A 14,514-nucleotide genomic window follows, 5' to 3' on the forward strand; every position below is an offset into this window, starting at 1 on the left:
ACAAAAAATTAATGCTTGCTTAGTCAAGTTCCTCCTAATTTATTACAATTTAGAACACAGAATTTCATAGTTTGGTTAAGTCCTTTTAGCAAAATGGCTTGATCTATACCAAATCTTCACAGAAATATTCTTCAGAGGAGTTAATCTGTCCACAGACTCGGCTGCGTCTCAGGATAATTGAACAGCAATTTCTCCGCACTCCTTTTCTTCCTGAGCTGGTGCCTCTTCAGTCTCATGTGATGCCATGCTTACTGAAGGAATTTACTGAGCGCTCCAAATGATCAGCTCATAAGAACAAAGAACGCTAAAGATGACCAGTGTGATCAACAAGTAAATCAGAACCACAGAATAACTGAGGCTAGAAAGGACTCAAGAAGAGGTCTCTAGTCTAACCTCATGCTCAAAGCATGACCAAAAGATCAGATCAGGTTGCTCAGGGCTTTATCCAGTTGGGTCTTAAAATCTTCTAAGGAAGGAGACTATACAGACTCTCATTCAAATGCATGACTGTCCTAACGGAGAGAAAAGAAGGGGGGGAAGTATTTCTTACAGCCAGTGGGAACCTTTCTTGTTTTAATTTATGTCCATAAATCCATAACATACTTCACATGTTTCCTGATTAAAGTTCCTACTGCTTATAAATAAGTGATTTTCACAAAACAAAGGAGCACATTAGTATGACTGAACAAATGAAGACATTATTATGTCCCATATACAAAAGGCCTACTGGCATTCCCATATCAACTCAACAGGCCAGCATCACACAGCAGTAGTGAATTATTTTTTTTTGTTAGAAATTTCTCTTTTTTGTAGAAAACAAGGAATTACCACTGAAAATTCTCAGAGTTCACCTCAAGAACAGCATTTCTGAGGTTTTATTGGAGTAATTATCAAAATTTGAGTGTTATTAATATTCAAGGCCATTCATAATTACAGACAAGATAAATATCATAATTGATTCACATCTTTGGATGACAACACGGACCCTGGCATTCAGCATTCATGTCTCTACTCAAATGAATTCCAGACAAGCTAGAATAAGAAGGGGAACAACCTGGAATACTGTTGTGCATTTTTTTATTGACACCATCAAAATAAAGTGAGAGGGTAGAGACATGTGGAAAGAAGCACTACAACCAGCATAACCATTTTCAGGCCTGCCAGAAACAGCTAAGTTTGAAGTAAAACAATACTAAACCAAATTAATATTTAATGTTTTCTGCTGTGAAAATGCCAGTAAAAATAATATCCAAAGATGTTTAAAGAGTTTAGAAATATTATTTAGGCTTTGGATTCTTGTTCAAACAATTTAACATATTTTATTTACTATGTATGCAGGAGATAAAATATCTCAAAAGTTAAAATTTATCAATAAATGAATGACATATCAATCCTAACTCCTGTACAAACAGCACATACAATCCTTATCAAAGGAAAAGAGCAATATAATTTAGTAATTGATACTTGAAGTAGTATTTTTCACAGCAGAATTAAGCAATTCAGTTGAGCATGACAATCCAACAGTCATACATTTTCCATGTTTTCTCTCCCAAAAACCTCACGTATTCATTTTTCACGATTCTTCTGCAAAGAAGATCTTGCCAGCACCTAGAAACGTTCCTGGAGCTGCACAGTCACAAAAAGCAACTTCAACTTGAAAATGTCACTCTCTATCCTTAAGCCTTAGCAGCTCTCTGTTCTAGCAGAGATGACAAGACTCTACCATCTTCTGTCTGTGCACACTGCCCGTTCCTACCAGAGCAAGAATCAAACACAGTGGAATTGCCCGGGTACCATTCCAGCCTGCAGCTGCAATACCAGACAAACAGGCAGAGGAAAAGCTATCACAAGTAAAAACTTAATAGAGAAAAACATAATGAAGAAGTGTTAAACAGCTTAATATATGTGATAATTATACAGCTGAATATGACTGCTATAATTATTAAAATTTAAACGGATGGATTGACAAAACACATTACTAAATTAAACTACCTTTCTCCCAAAAAGGAAAAGCTCTTTATGAAAATACATTTGGACAACAGAAGGTATTTATTCTCAAAAAATGGCTATTTCCATGTAAAACTTAGTCTTAAACCCAGCTATCTAAAAGGAGAAGATAATACAAATACCTTTTTGCTAAGAGGAAAGTTATATTCTCCTTGCCCATCCTATCCTGAAACAATGCATTTCAAAAGAAATGTCCATAACATTTTAAAAAGCTTCCCTGAAAAATTTGTGGAAGTTGCCTGGCTTTGAGAATTAAAAAAAATTAGGAGCACCCTAAAACCAGCATTTTCAATGAATACTGTTGCTCATCCTGCAGCCCTGCCAAGCTCACACTGCAGCATTCTTCCCTGGTTCTCTTAGAGAACAATAAATCAATCTATATTTAAAAATCTATCAAGCATCCATAATCAAAGGATCCTAAAGTTCTTGTTGGCAACACCTTTTTTTAACATACTTCAACAGTAGTTACATATTTTAATAGATGATACCTGGGGAGTTTATAAGTACTGCATAGATTTGTTGTGCGTAATAGTATCCGTAACAGACACCACAGAGAATGCTGCAGTTTACTAATCACAAGTTTTATGAAGCTTTGCTGTCTATTTATTAGCATGCTTCAAGTACAGTATAATGGAAAAATTTAGGGAACAGGCAGAACACATAATCAACTTTTTTTTTTTTTTTTTTTTTAAACTTTCCCTCCCTTTCCCCCACCATGACCTATTTTCTTGAATAACATGCAGACCTAGAGAGGACATTAACCTGTTTCCACGTCACAGTACAGCTCACGTACCGATGTGCTGAGATGCATTAGTTGGTTTTTATTGATCCATTTATAAGCCCATTCTACTGGGAATACCAGCTGGAGGATGAGAAAGTCTTTTGCTATCCTCTGCTTTGTGACACACTTTACTGATTAACTATTTCTCAAAATACATTTATTTTAACATTTTGTTGAAATACTTACAGAAGATGCCTCCTCTTCAAACAGTCTCCCACGTCTGAATCACTCTTACATATTTTTAGTCCATTCATTATTTTCAAAAGTCAAAATATAATAAATCACACACCTTTTTTTAAAAACAAAAACATAAGAACTACACGCACCAGACATTATCTACTACAAATACTGGTTTGTATTTTACCAAGTATTAGAAATGAACAACCTAGCTTGTCTTTACTCAAGTGTAAAATGCTAAAACAAGTTTCATGCAAATAGAAGAAAAAAAAAAAAAAAAAAAAAAGAACAACAGCTAGTTTCCCCTTGATTCCCTACAGGCTTCTCACATGTGAACTGTTCTCTCCCCCAGAGTATACAGTCCATACTTCTGTATAAATCTTGTTGAGCCAAACTGCACCATAAAAAAGGATTCTAGACAAGACACTAACGTGTGATCATTATTTATTACAGTTCATTCTACCTGCTTCTGACTTTAGCATTATTAACCTTTGAACTGGCAATTGCTTACTGCTTATTTGCAATGTATATACTCATGAAAACCTACCTTTGTGCCAAGAAGTAGTTATACCGTTTTTTAATCTTGACTACATTTTAAAAATAGATCTCTACAATAAACTCACATTCACTGTTCCAATTTAAAAAGGATGGGAAAGCAGCTGAGCTTTAACTGCCTGAATTTTCGGCGCTGTAAAAGACGACAGAGGAAAGCAATTCCAACAGCCAGGCTTCTAGCCTTCAGATTCAAGGACTGTAAGCTTGACCAAACCCACACATCAAATCAATTATGGCAGAACATAACAAGCCAGAGCCTACTGCAAAATAATTAAGCAAAAGATCACAAGTGTTCATATCCCATAACACTTTTACAGCTAACCACAATTCAGCAAAGTCCTATCTGTAACATAAAATGACATCGTTTCAGGCTTGGATGTCCAAAAAGAAGGAAACATTCACAATTTATAGCTATGAGTTTTAAAAACCTGATTTCTCCAATTCTCAAGAAAAACCCCGATTTCTCCAGTTCCCAAAAAAACCCCGAGGATTCAGATGTTTTGCTTTTAATGACAGAACCCCTGGGAAATGAGTGCAGTGCAGTCAAAGCAGTGGGAAAAAATGACAAAACAGATACAGATCACATCCTGTATACCAGAAATGCTATGCAAAGAAAGAAGATTCTGCTCTAAGTGGGATCCTCAAAGAAAGAGAGAGAAAAATATGGGACCAAGGATACATCAGACAGCATGATCATAAGCCTCATTTCATTAGTAACTAGGCAGCAAATTATTTTTATTGCCCGCAGAAGCATCTGACCAAAATCAGTTTTCTTCCAACACCTTTTGAATCAGTTGGCCAATTTCCAACATTTTGAAATAAAAAACCAGAGATCTCAAAAACAATTGTGTTCTATAGACTACATGAAAAGTGATGGTCAGGTAGAGGAAAAAGCACTTTTAGTGAGGGGAAAGTAGGAAATTTCTCCTCATATGTATTTGATTTGACAGTAGGTCAACCAGTACAGACTACCCACAGCACTGTCCGTTGTTAATGGAGGAGAACACGATTAAGGATTGGAGAAGAAGGGAGAAGGGATAAGGAGATAAAAAGACAATCCAAATACATACAAATGTAAATTTTATTATTTCTGCAGCTCACAGAAACTATGACCTGCAGACAGTAACTTGTTTTAATAGCCTTACAATTTGAGAATAACTTAGACAAGTATTCACATTTCTTGACCTCCTCCTGTTAAGTAGGTCACCTAGAAATGTCTTACCTCAGAATGAATGGGAAAATGGATTACACACTCCCATCTGCGTATTTCAAATATTCTGTTGAACATATTTTATGAAATCCACAGAAAAAAATTTCCATTATGCTTTTTACACCATTAAGCACAACGAGGATACTCAATGAACCACAAAGTAGACATGCAATAATGGTAATATACTCTGAAAGGGCTTCCACAGATAAATACAAACCTGGATACAACATGCATAAGTGTTGGTGGGATGACTCAGCTCCTAATGGTCTTTCATTTAAGTTCATTTTCTTAGCAGCAGCCTGAGGTTATTAATAAACTCCCAGTATGCTACTTAAAGCTGTGGATTCATTTTCCTGTTAATGGTAGCAATAGGTTCTTTGTTAATGGTTTTAAGATAATACTGGGTTTTGCCATATGGTTGGATTTGTATGAGGTTTTCTCATGAAAAGCCAGAGAGTGTAAGAAATTGTTGCTATATTTAACTCCAGTGTCCTCACACACACAGCACACAATTGGAATGGACACTGTTCTAGTAGTTACAAGTGGAAACGATGCTCAATATTTACGGCATGTTCTGTTTAAGAGGACTACAGGGACTTTAAACAAGAGAACATATGGATAGATCAGAGGATTGGTAATGCAATACTGAGCTTTTCACCTCTAGGTCATTGGTTCAAATCTAAACTGGTTGGTAACGAAGGCAAGCTATTATAATCTGACAGCTCTGGCCTTTGCAAATTGATTTGTCACGCTCTGTCCAGATCCCATCAAACACAAGATTCACCATTACAATTTGCATTCCTAAAAACAACTTCACCCCAGCAAAGTAAGAAAAATTTGAACTGAGACAGAAGTAATCTCTTCCTCCTCAGGCACCATCTCCAGACCAGGACCTAAGGTGACTGCCAGAGGAACAGTAAAAATTACACCATCAGCAGCACAGCACATCATTCTGCGGATAAAGATTACTTCCACCTCTCAGCTACCCAATTATAATCACTTCTGTACCAGTACAAAGGTTTCAGGAATTTTTATTACTAAAGACAACAAGAAAGAAGAGACACCAATATGCAGGTTTTAAAACTGAAATTTCACAGTGCTGCTCAACGATTTTTTTAAATAGATGATGTTCAAAGATCCATTTCATAATGCTGAAGGTTTTGAAGAAAACTGTCACAGTGCTCTATAAAAGGAATAGAAAACTTAATATCCATTTTGTTATGATGTATCTGTAGCCAAAGTGTTCCAAGGACACTTGTAGCAGCAACACTTAAGAATTCTATTTCCTGCAGGTGGTTTTAATTCAGAAACTGATCTGTTTACAAGTTACTATGAATGATATTAGGGAAGTCATGTTTTTACAGTATTTCTTCAGAAATATGTTAGAAAATGTACAATTAGTCCATAACAACACATAACATCCTGCATACTTTCATAACTTGAACAAAAACGGTTTTAAGCCTCAAAACCGTAAGCCTAGTCTCCTCCTTTACCTCATAATAGTTTGGCAACAATCACAACAAATGCCCTGCAGGTACCACAGTTCTCCACTTCACCAAGTGATAACTGCTACAGAAGCAAACAGAGATGCCACACAATACAGCACCTTTAAGATCACCTTTTCTTCACATATTTAGGACACTACACAACAAAATCTACTAGAAGTTTTACACCCCATGAACACAAAATGTTACTTCTAACATTTAAGGCTACAACAGAACACATACAGCTCACAAATCTTGGAAAGTGTCGAAAAAATAATAGCCTCCTGCCTTCCTTGCAGGTTCCTTGGTTTTTACTAAGATGTTGATAACATACTGAAGCTTTTCGTTCCTTCTCCAACTACTCCAGAAACAGAATGCTTACTGTAACTTCAGGAAAGCCACAACAGGTTAACTTCCCAAATGAATGATTGTACGTAAGTTCAACAAGCTGAATGATGAAGCTGGCATGTAGTCTATTGCTATAAAATCAGAGTAGCATAGCCAAGAGATGCCCTAGTTTGGCTGAACACTAGTCCCAGTCCCATAGGCAATGGCTGGTGAGATCCACCCAAACCTTTTAACTTTTTCAGGTCACAGAACAGGAAACCCTATGCATCAATTGACATAAAGGACAAAAAAGGAATAAACTTCATGCTAAACTTGCATGTCAAGAGACACAATAAAGAGACCTATATATATTGTGTCACTTCCCTGAGAAAATGTCCAGGATACTGCTAGGAGACAGTTCCTTGCAGTTTCACACACAGGGTGCAAGCCTAGGAAAGGAAGCTGCCTATGCCCAACGGCAAAAATCTTAAAGGCTGCCTGTTATTTGACTTGCAGTTAACAGGAACAACAGAGGAATCGGTTCAAGATGATCAAAATTCTTTGACAGTAACAAAATTTTTTGCTGCTGCTCTCTACCATGAAACATTGCATGTCTGTGCCAGGGAATGACCTTCAGTGACAGAAATACATGGTAACTTTGGAATGGTGACTGCAGCCACTATTGATAGAATAGAAAGAAATTAAAAGGCAAAGTTCAGACCAAGGCAAGAAGCAGACTATTTCAGAGAACAAATTAAAATAAACTGTTTGAATAAATGTGGGTGGAACATATGCTGGGAAACTGAAGGATGTGTAAGGGATTTAAGTTTCAGAAAGTTGCATGAGAAAAATGAAAAGACTAGCAAGTTCTACAGGTGCCAAGAGGCACTTTTATTATAAGAATTACACTTTTATTGCTTCTGAACAGTTAAGTAAGCAGATTTCTAAAAACAATAGCTATGACTTTATTCTTTCATCCTCCTACCTCTGTTTTCTTTTTGTATCACCTGCTGCATTTTGCATAGCTGCACCACAAGTTATTTGGGACAGCCACAACTGTTCTTTACATAGGTATGTTTATATAGTACTCAAACACAATGGAGACTAAATTCTGACCAGTGTGGACAGATCCTACTACAACTACAATAATGTGTCACCTAACAGCTCTGCTAGTTTTCTTTCATCTCTAGGTAACGAGGTTTATAAAGCTCCACACACTAGGAAATAAACACACTTTCTCTTATGCGAATTTTCATGGAGAGTACATGGAAGGCTTAATGCCTAATAACATCAGCAGAACTGGATAAAGAAGGATTTAAATTCCCATTATCCTTTTTAATGAACTCGTGACTATAGTCTCAAAATAGACTGTTAACCCAGAACAGAGAACAGACATAATTTTTACATGCAATGACTGAAAGAAGTACACCAAAATGGTTTTGCAGCTGTCCCTAGCACAAAAAAACCCAAATTTCTAAATTCTCTAGGATAACTGTAATTAAGTTTGTCTGTACTGCACAAATCAAGCACACCCTTACCCTATCCAAAGAACACTTGGCAAGAAAAAATCCTCCCCCAAAAAAACAGAAAAGGCTCCTCTTCAATCCAGTCTGAATGATATGCAGCATACTCGATTAGATATACACTTGATCAGGTGCTGGAATAGAATTTAAAGAGTACCCTGTCCAGTGAAAATATCATTATTTCTATTACTTCCTAAATGAGAACAGATTTCAACAGACTCATTCAAATATTTTTAGCCCATACTACATTTTTGGTAATTGGTAATTATTTTTAAAAGCTGTCACGTTCAAGTTATGTATTACCTCACCAGTTTAGTTCTCAGCACAGCAGCACTTCCCTCTAGAAACAAACACGTTTGGTTTTGCTGCTATTGTTGCAATTGCTATTGTTTTTCAAAACTGCTATTCAATGTCAAGAATATTGCAGCTCAAAAACTTTCAGTCATTAATTTTCTTTCTCAAGTCTGAAAAGCAGCACAAGCTTTGAGAGGTTTGTTTTCAGTACACTTTCTTTCAAACTGCATGAGAAATTACACAAGTATTTTTCCTCCCATTTCACATGCCTATTTTTTCCATGATTATAACACTCAGAATTCATGCAGAAATCTGAAAAGCTCTTTGAATTCTTTTCACACGCATGATCAACCACTACAATACCCACAACTTCACTCAGCTGAAAGACCAGAAAGCCACAGTGGCTGCAACTTTTTGAAAGCAGAAGGTGTGTATTGTTATGGTTTCTATAGAGGGCTGTAATCCTCACGAATCCTCATTCATAATCCTCCTACTGAATGAAGGGTTTCAAGCGAAATCAGATCCTGGAAAAGCAAACAGCCTCTGCTTTTTTTTTTTTTATGCTTTTGCATACTTTGGACCTACATAGTAAATGTAATACTATAACTGAGCAGTTTCTTCCAACCAACAGCCTCTGTGCAGATCTAACTTTTAATGGCAGTTGACCGTGTCTACTCACCAACGCGAAGCAACATCAGTGATACTAATTTCAATGATTCCCTGCTGATAAAAGACCTTTTTAGCTTCCAGTATTCTTTTTCCCCTCATACCTGACACTTCGTTGCCCTCCTGAGGCCGAGCAGCTGCAGGCGGCAGAAGGGCCCTCCAGCTTCCCCCCAGGCCGCGGCTGCCCGGGCCCCCAGGCGCAGGGGGCTGCACCGCCTCGCACAGCTCGGGGAGTCGCCGGTGGGTCTCCAGACAGACGAAGCAAACAACCAGCTAACGGTTGTGGGCTTGGTTTTATTATTTTTCCCCTGAGGGGACGGGGCAGGAGGGAAAAAAAAAATATCCCAAATAATCCCGAGAAGGGACCCGGTACCACAGCACAACCTGCCCCGAACCGCTGAAAGGAGCGAGCCCGCCCGTCCCGCCACTGCCACAGCCCCGCTGCTGCCGGCGGCACAGTGGCTCCAAACAGCCACAGCAGGACCCACAGAGGGAACGGGGGAATGGCAGCGAGCCCGAGCCCGTCCCCGGAGCGGTGAGTCCCTACCTACCGGCGCCAGGTCCCGCCACGGCAGGCGGCATCACCTCCCCTCAGCCGCCCTCATACCCCGCTGCTATAGCTACGGGGAGCGCGGCAGCCGCCTCTCGCGAGAGGCGCCATCTTCCCGCGAGAGCCGCGGGCCGCGCCGGCGGTCGGGGGCGCCTTGTCTCGCGAGAGGGCCGGGGTGGTGGCGGTCGGTGCGGCCGGGGTCAGCGTTGGGCCACCCGGTCTGGCTGCTCCACCGCCGCTTCCTGTTCCTTCAGCCCGTGCCGGGGCTGCTTCGGAGAGCAGACGGCCTCACCCGCTGGCCTGGCCTGGCAGGGGCGAGGGAGCCGCGCTGTGGTTTAGCTAACGCTCTCGTTAGCCTACAGAGCTGCCCCCAGAGCCGGCCCGAGGCCTGGACGCAGCTGGGAAGCGGCTCAGGTGTGTGAGGGGCTGACAGGCCCGGTGAGCTGCCTCGCGCCGAAGAGGTGGTGGGGCCGGCCCGGGGAGGCCCCCCCCTCCCCCCCCTCCTCGGGCAGGTGAGGGGCCCCCTCGGGCCGAGCCAGGCCCCACTGGACACCCGCTGGCCCAGCGCTGAGGCACCTTTTTCCTGGAGCAGCTTGTGGCAGGACCAGTGTCATCAGCCGATGTGGCAGAGTTTGGTCAATAGAAACACCTTTTTCTTGCCAGAAAACAAATAGGTGTGGTGGTAGAGCGTGTATAATTTTTAATAATTGCAAAGTATGGACTGTGATAGCTGTGGGGTGTGACTGGAGCCAAAGGTGTGTCCAACAACACATTCATGCCTAGAAAAAGTTTCCTTTTCAGTTCATGTGAGAGCTGGGTTTCCTCACCAGTTAGAGCCGTAACATAGGTTCAGTATCATCTGTCCAAGTACTTCAGGCATGAATTAGACCATCTCAGGATCTGGGAAAATGTGGAGAAGATCTACAAATCTGTGTTTTGATTTTCTGAATAGTAGTGTGTAAAAATACTAAGCTCACGTTCCCTGAACTGCATCAGCTGCATATTGCACTACGGGATTTTTGAGTCACCAGTGCAGAGTGCTGGTAAAAAATACTAACTTTGGCATGGTAGTGGTTTTAGTAATATCCAAGAAACGCATTTCAAGCCCACTGAAATAAATGGATCCTTTCCTATGAATTGAGGATCACGTGTGTAGAGTCTCAAGATGATGGGGGGGGCTGGCATTTCCATGAGCAATTGGTATCTCAGTGATAGCACCCTGCAAAACCAACGTAATTAATTACTCAAATTGAAACATGAAGACGTGAGGGCTAATATACTTTGTTTTCTACCCTTATATTTCAGTGTTCCCAACATGTGAGAATCCTTAGAGGAGTGCCATCAGCTCTGTAAGTTGTGGAGGAAGTTTCTTTTTATCCAGTTGTTGAGCCCCATTTTTTCGTATGAGGAGTGAGTTGATACATAATGTTCTGTATCTAAAAGATGTATGTCTGTATGCCAGAATTACCAGCTTCTGATAAACCAGGTATACTGTCCGTGGTATACCAGATGTATAGAGTATGCCTGGAAGACTGAGACTACTGTTTGTTCTGCCCAGAGCAAACACTTAAAGCATACTGTTTGTATATACAGGTGTTTGCAATATTGTTTGTGCCACTGCTGTTAATATGGCATTTCTAACACCACTAAAATAATAATTATTTAAAAAAAAGTTTGTGCATTTGGAAGAATGCTTGTTTACTTGTGACTTCCCATCCCATTTCAGTCTTTTGCTTTGGGAATCAACCCAATCATACTGGGAGAGAGAGCAAATGAAGAAGGCCTCAAGCCTCTCTTAGGGACCAGAGATAATTAAAGAGAAGCATTTAGAGATAGTAGATATAATGAAGCCCTGAATCTATGCTAGCTTCAGGCCCATCAAAGTATAGCTGTTTTTATAATAGAATATGGAAATAATTACTCATCTAAGCCAGGCACTGTGGAGTTTGACTAAAGCACTGTTCAGTGTAATTGAATTTGTATAGCATCTGTGAGCAGGGGAGGTCCTGTGCAATAAGGCCCATAGGTTGTCCTTAGGCTGGCCAGCAGAAAGTTTCTCATTCGTTTGTTCCTCCTGCCAAGGGCCACTTAGTTTTCCCTGTAGTGAATGATGTATAATGAGATTGTTGCTTAAGGCAGGAACTTTCCCCAGTACAAAGGGCAAGTCTGCAAAGTCCTTATTTTACCCTATTGTGTAGAGGGATGTTTTGAAGCACCAGTAAAACATGAGCCTTGCAAGAGTTGAGACCTTTGTCAACCTTTTGTAGTATGGTTGTGCCTTCCCTGTCCAAATTTCCCAAAAAAAATTCTCAGTAAGCCTTGTTAGAAGAACAAAGAAGAATAACTATTTTGGTTTGGCACTGGAAGAAGAACTTATAACCATAAATTAATCTCACCTTATTTATGCATTTATTTGTTCACTATGGATTTTTGAAAGGAAAATATTCTTTATAACTCTGGCTAGAGCTATACCTATAACTTCTTCCTATTTTTTAAAGGGTGGCGGTTCCAATCTGCAAGTTTATTTGTGTCAGTTCTCCCTCAAAGTACATAATATGGAATTTTCTTTAAATTAAAAATAGACTTTTGAAATTAGAACTCTTTGCACAAAACATTTTGTGGTTTTTTGTTGTTAAACAAAAGGTCGAAATGAAATGAAACAAAAAAAAATTGCAGGTTTTCTTAAAAAAGTGGGAAAATTTGCATTAAAAGTTTTCATATAAATAGTGTTTCTAAAAAGTATAATTGAAAACTAAACAAAGAGCTTATATTTGAGAATTTGTTTATTAAGCTGAGTAAAGTTTAGGCTGCATTTAAGAGCACTGCTTCAGAGTGGTTTATGTAGTTCTCTTCCCTTTACTGCATGTGTTAATTAACACATAAATCTGAGCAAGTACTTGCATCATGTAAGCTGTACTGCAAGCAAATGATCATCAGAGACATGACACTTACTGCGTGTTAAATACATAGAGAGCAAGAGATACAGCATAAAGGCACTAATTAATTACATTAGCTGAAGAGACTTTTACTAGTAGCTATATGATGCCATGAATATGATTAGTAGTATCTCAAATCCCACAGACTCAGCAGTTTGCAAAAGTTGTAGAGTTCCACAAAATGTATGCCATCTTATTTCTGCATGTGTCTGCAAATTCTGCTTGATTATCTGTGGTCCTTGTCAGGCACATCTCCAAGACAGAATAGGCAACTTGTCTAAACTAGTTTGTAACCTGCAGTTTGAGGATTTGGGCATAGATGAGATTGCATATAAATGTATGAATGTGCTGCGAGCCAGCAGGCTGGCTTGTGAACTTTTCTAATACTCATTCAAGAAAAATTAGCATATGTGCTGCTGATGGGCAGTGGTAGACCCCATAAGGTGCCAGCGAAGTGCTAACAGCAGTTTGTTGTGCCAAGGGCAAGTCCTTTGGAAGTGGGGCATTTGCCAGCTGATTGCACCTGTGGCAGTCTTCAGTGGAAGAGTACATATACTTGCAGATCAGCTAGACAGGAAAAAAAACCTCAAGTGCAGGGAATGTTCAAGCCTTGCGCAGCACTTCCCATGGAGGGACAGCCACATGCAGATTTCTTTGCTCAATAACAGAATGATCGTGTTTGGGCTTTTGGCTGTCTGGCGCCTGCCATCTTATATTAAAGAAGTGAATACATTTTATGAAGTCATAGTATGATTAAAAAAAAAAAAGTCAAACAAGCCAAAGCCCATATTCTCCTGACAGCCTGAAAATGTTCCAAATTTTATTTCAGAGAGTCACTAAGCCTAATGACAAAACCATCTCCTCTAAATGCTCTGTCAATAACAACATAAAATGTAATTCCCAGATGTTAGTTTTATGAATTATATCATCATCACTAATGGCAAGCTGCTCACATGAGAGACCATTATGAGATGCAAACCCTTTGATTAGGGAATGCATTGCAGCCAAATGGAGGATTTTCTGCGCAACACAGAGAAGCATACCAACTGTGCTACTACCTGCCAAGTATTTATGCCATCAGCTATAACTTCAGGCAAGATTTTAAAACATGTGGGTCCATATTTATGGATAATATTGCTGAGATTTTGTTGAACACCTTTATTTTATATTTAAAAATTGGCGCTATTTTTTATGCATTTTCAGTGTGGCTAGGATTCTTTATCATACAAGTTGCCTGACATGAAAGAAACATTTCAAAGCTTGGAAACTGTAAAATAATATTCCTAAAAATAACACTGTAAAACACTAAAAATCTAAGAACTTTTTTGTTCTGAAGGAAAGACCTGAATTTAGCAAAATTCTATCCAATCTGTTTTTCATGGGCCAGCCCCCCTCTATTAAATTGATTTTTGTTGCTGTTTCATGGAATATAAGATTAATATCCAGTACATCCTCTGTGAGGGAACTGTAGCATGCCTTTACAAGAGGATGAGCTCAATAATTTGTTAGTTCTTTTTTATCTCTAACTATGATGATCCTGCTTAAAAGCAGATGACTGAGTTTCTATTCTTTAGCTCATAGTATGTAGCGGAAATCCACTGTAATTAAATCTTATAAAATCCTCTTATTCCCAATATAAATAATTCTCTGACATAGGCGATTCCCCTGAGTCTACATCATAGCCCAAGGAAAACAAAGAGCGGGAGCAGTTACTTACTTCCTCTTAAATATTTGATAGTTTTGGACAAACTTCTGCCCTGATTCAGTAGCTGCAAGCCTCGCTGAAATTAATTAGTTTTGAGACATATTTGGATTGCTGATTTTTTTCACTTTTAACATCACTTTGAATAATGACTAAACTAGCATGTATCTTTAAGCTATGTAAACAGCAAGACAGTAGTTGTCTGAAGTGTTCTACAATATGTAGTGTTGTATTTCTTATTTTGTACTAGAAACAAAAGCACCTAAGTCCTGGTTGACAGGATTTGAGATTGAAGGGGTGCT

General features: G+C 39.2%; 1 protein-coding gene across 6 annotated transcripts in view; it reads right to left on the minus strand.

Annotated features, from left to right (window-relative positions):
- USP54 (ubiquitin specific peptidase 54) overlaps positions 1-9,698 on the minus strand; it is a 102,475-nt gene extending 92,777 nt beyond the window's left edge. For 2 of the 6 annotated variants that reach the window (XR_008823893.1, XM_056351704.1), the window contains exon 1: positions 9,576-9,697. The gene's annotated coding sequence lies outside the window, so the exon portion shown is untranslated. Of the gene's footprint in view, positions 1-9,128; positions 9,521-9,575 lie in introns of those variants that run through there. The other 4 variants (XM_056351702.1, XM_056351695.1, XM_056351698.1 and 1 more) reach the window with 3 other exon arrangements.
- Between the last annotated feature and the right edge of the window lie 4,816 nt (positions 9,699-14,514).

The sequence above is a fragment of the Falco biarmicus genome, chromosome 9, assembly GCF_023638135.1.
Source record: "Falco biarmicus isolate bFalBia1 chromosome 9, bFalBia1.pri, whole genome shotgun sequence".
Lineage (NCBI taxonomy): Eukaryota > Metazoa > Chordata > Aves > Falconiformes > Falconidae > Falco > Falco biarmicus.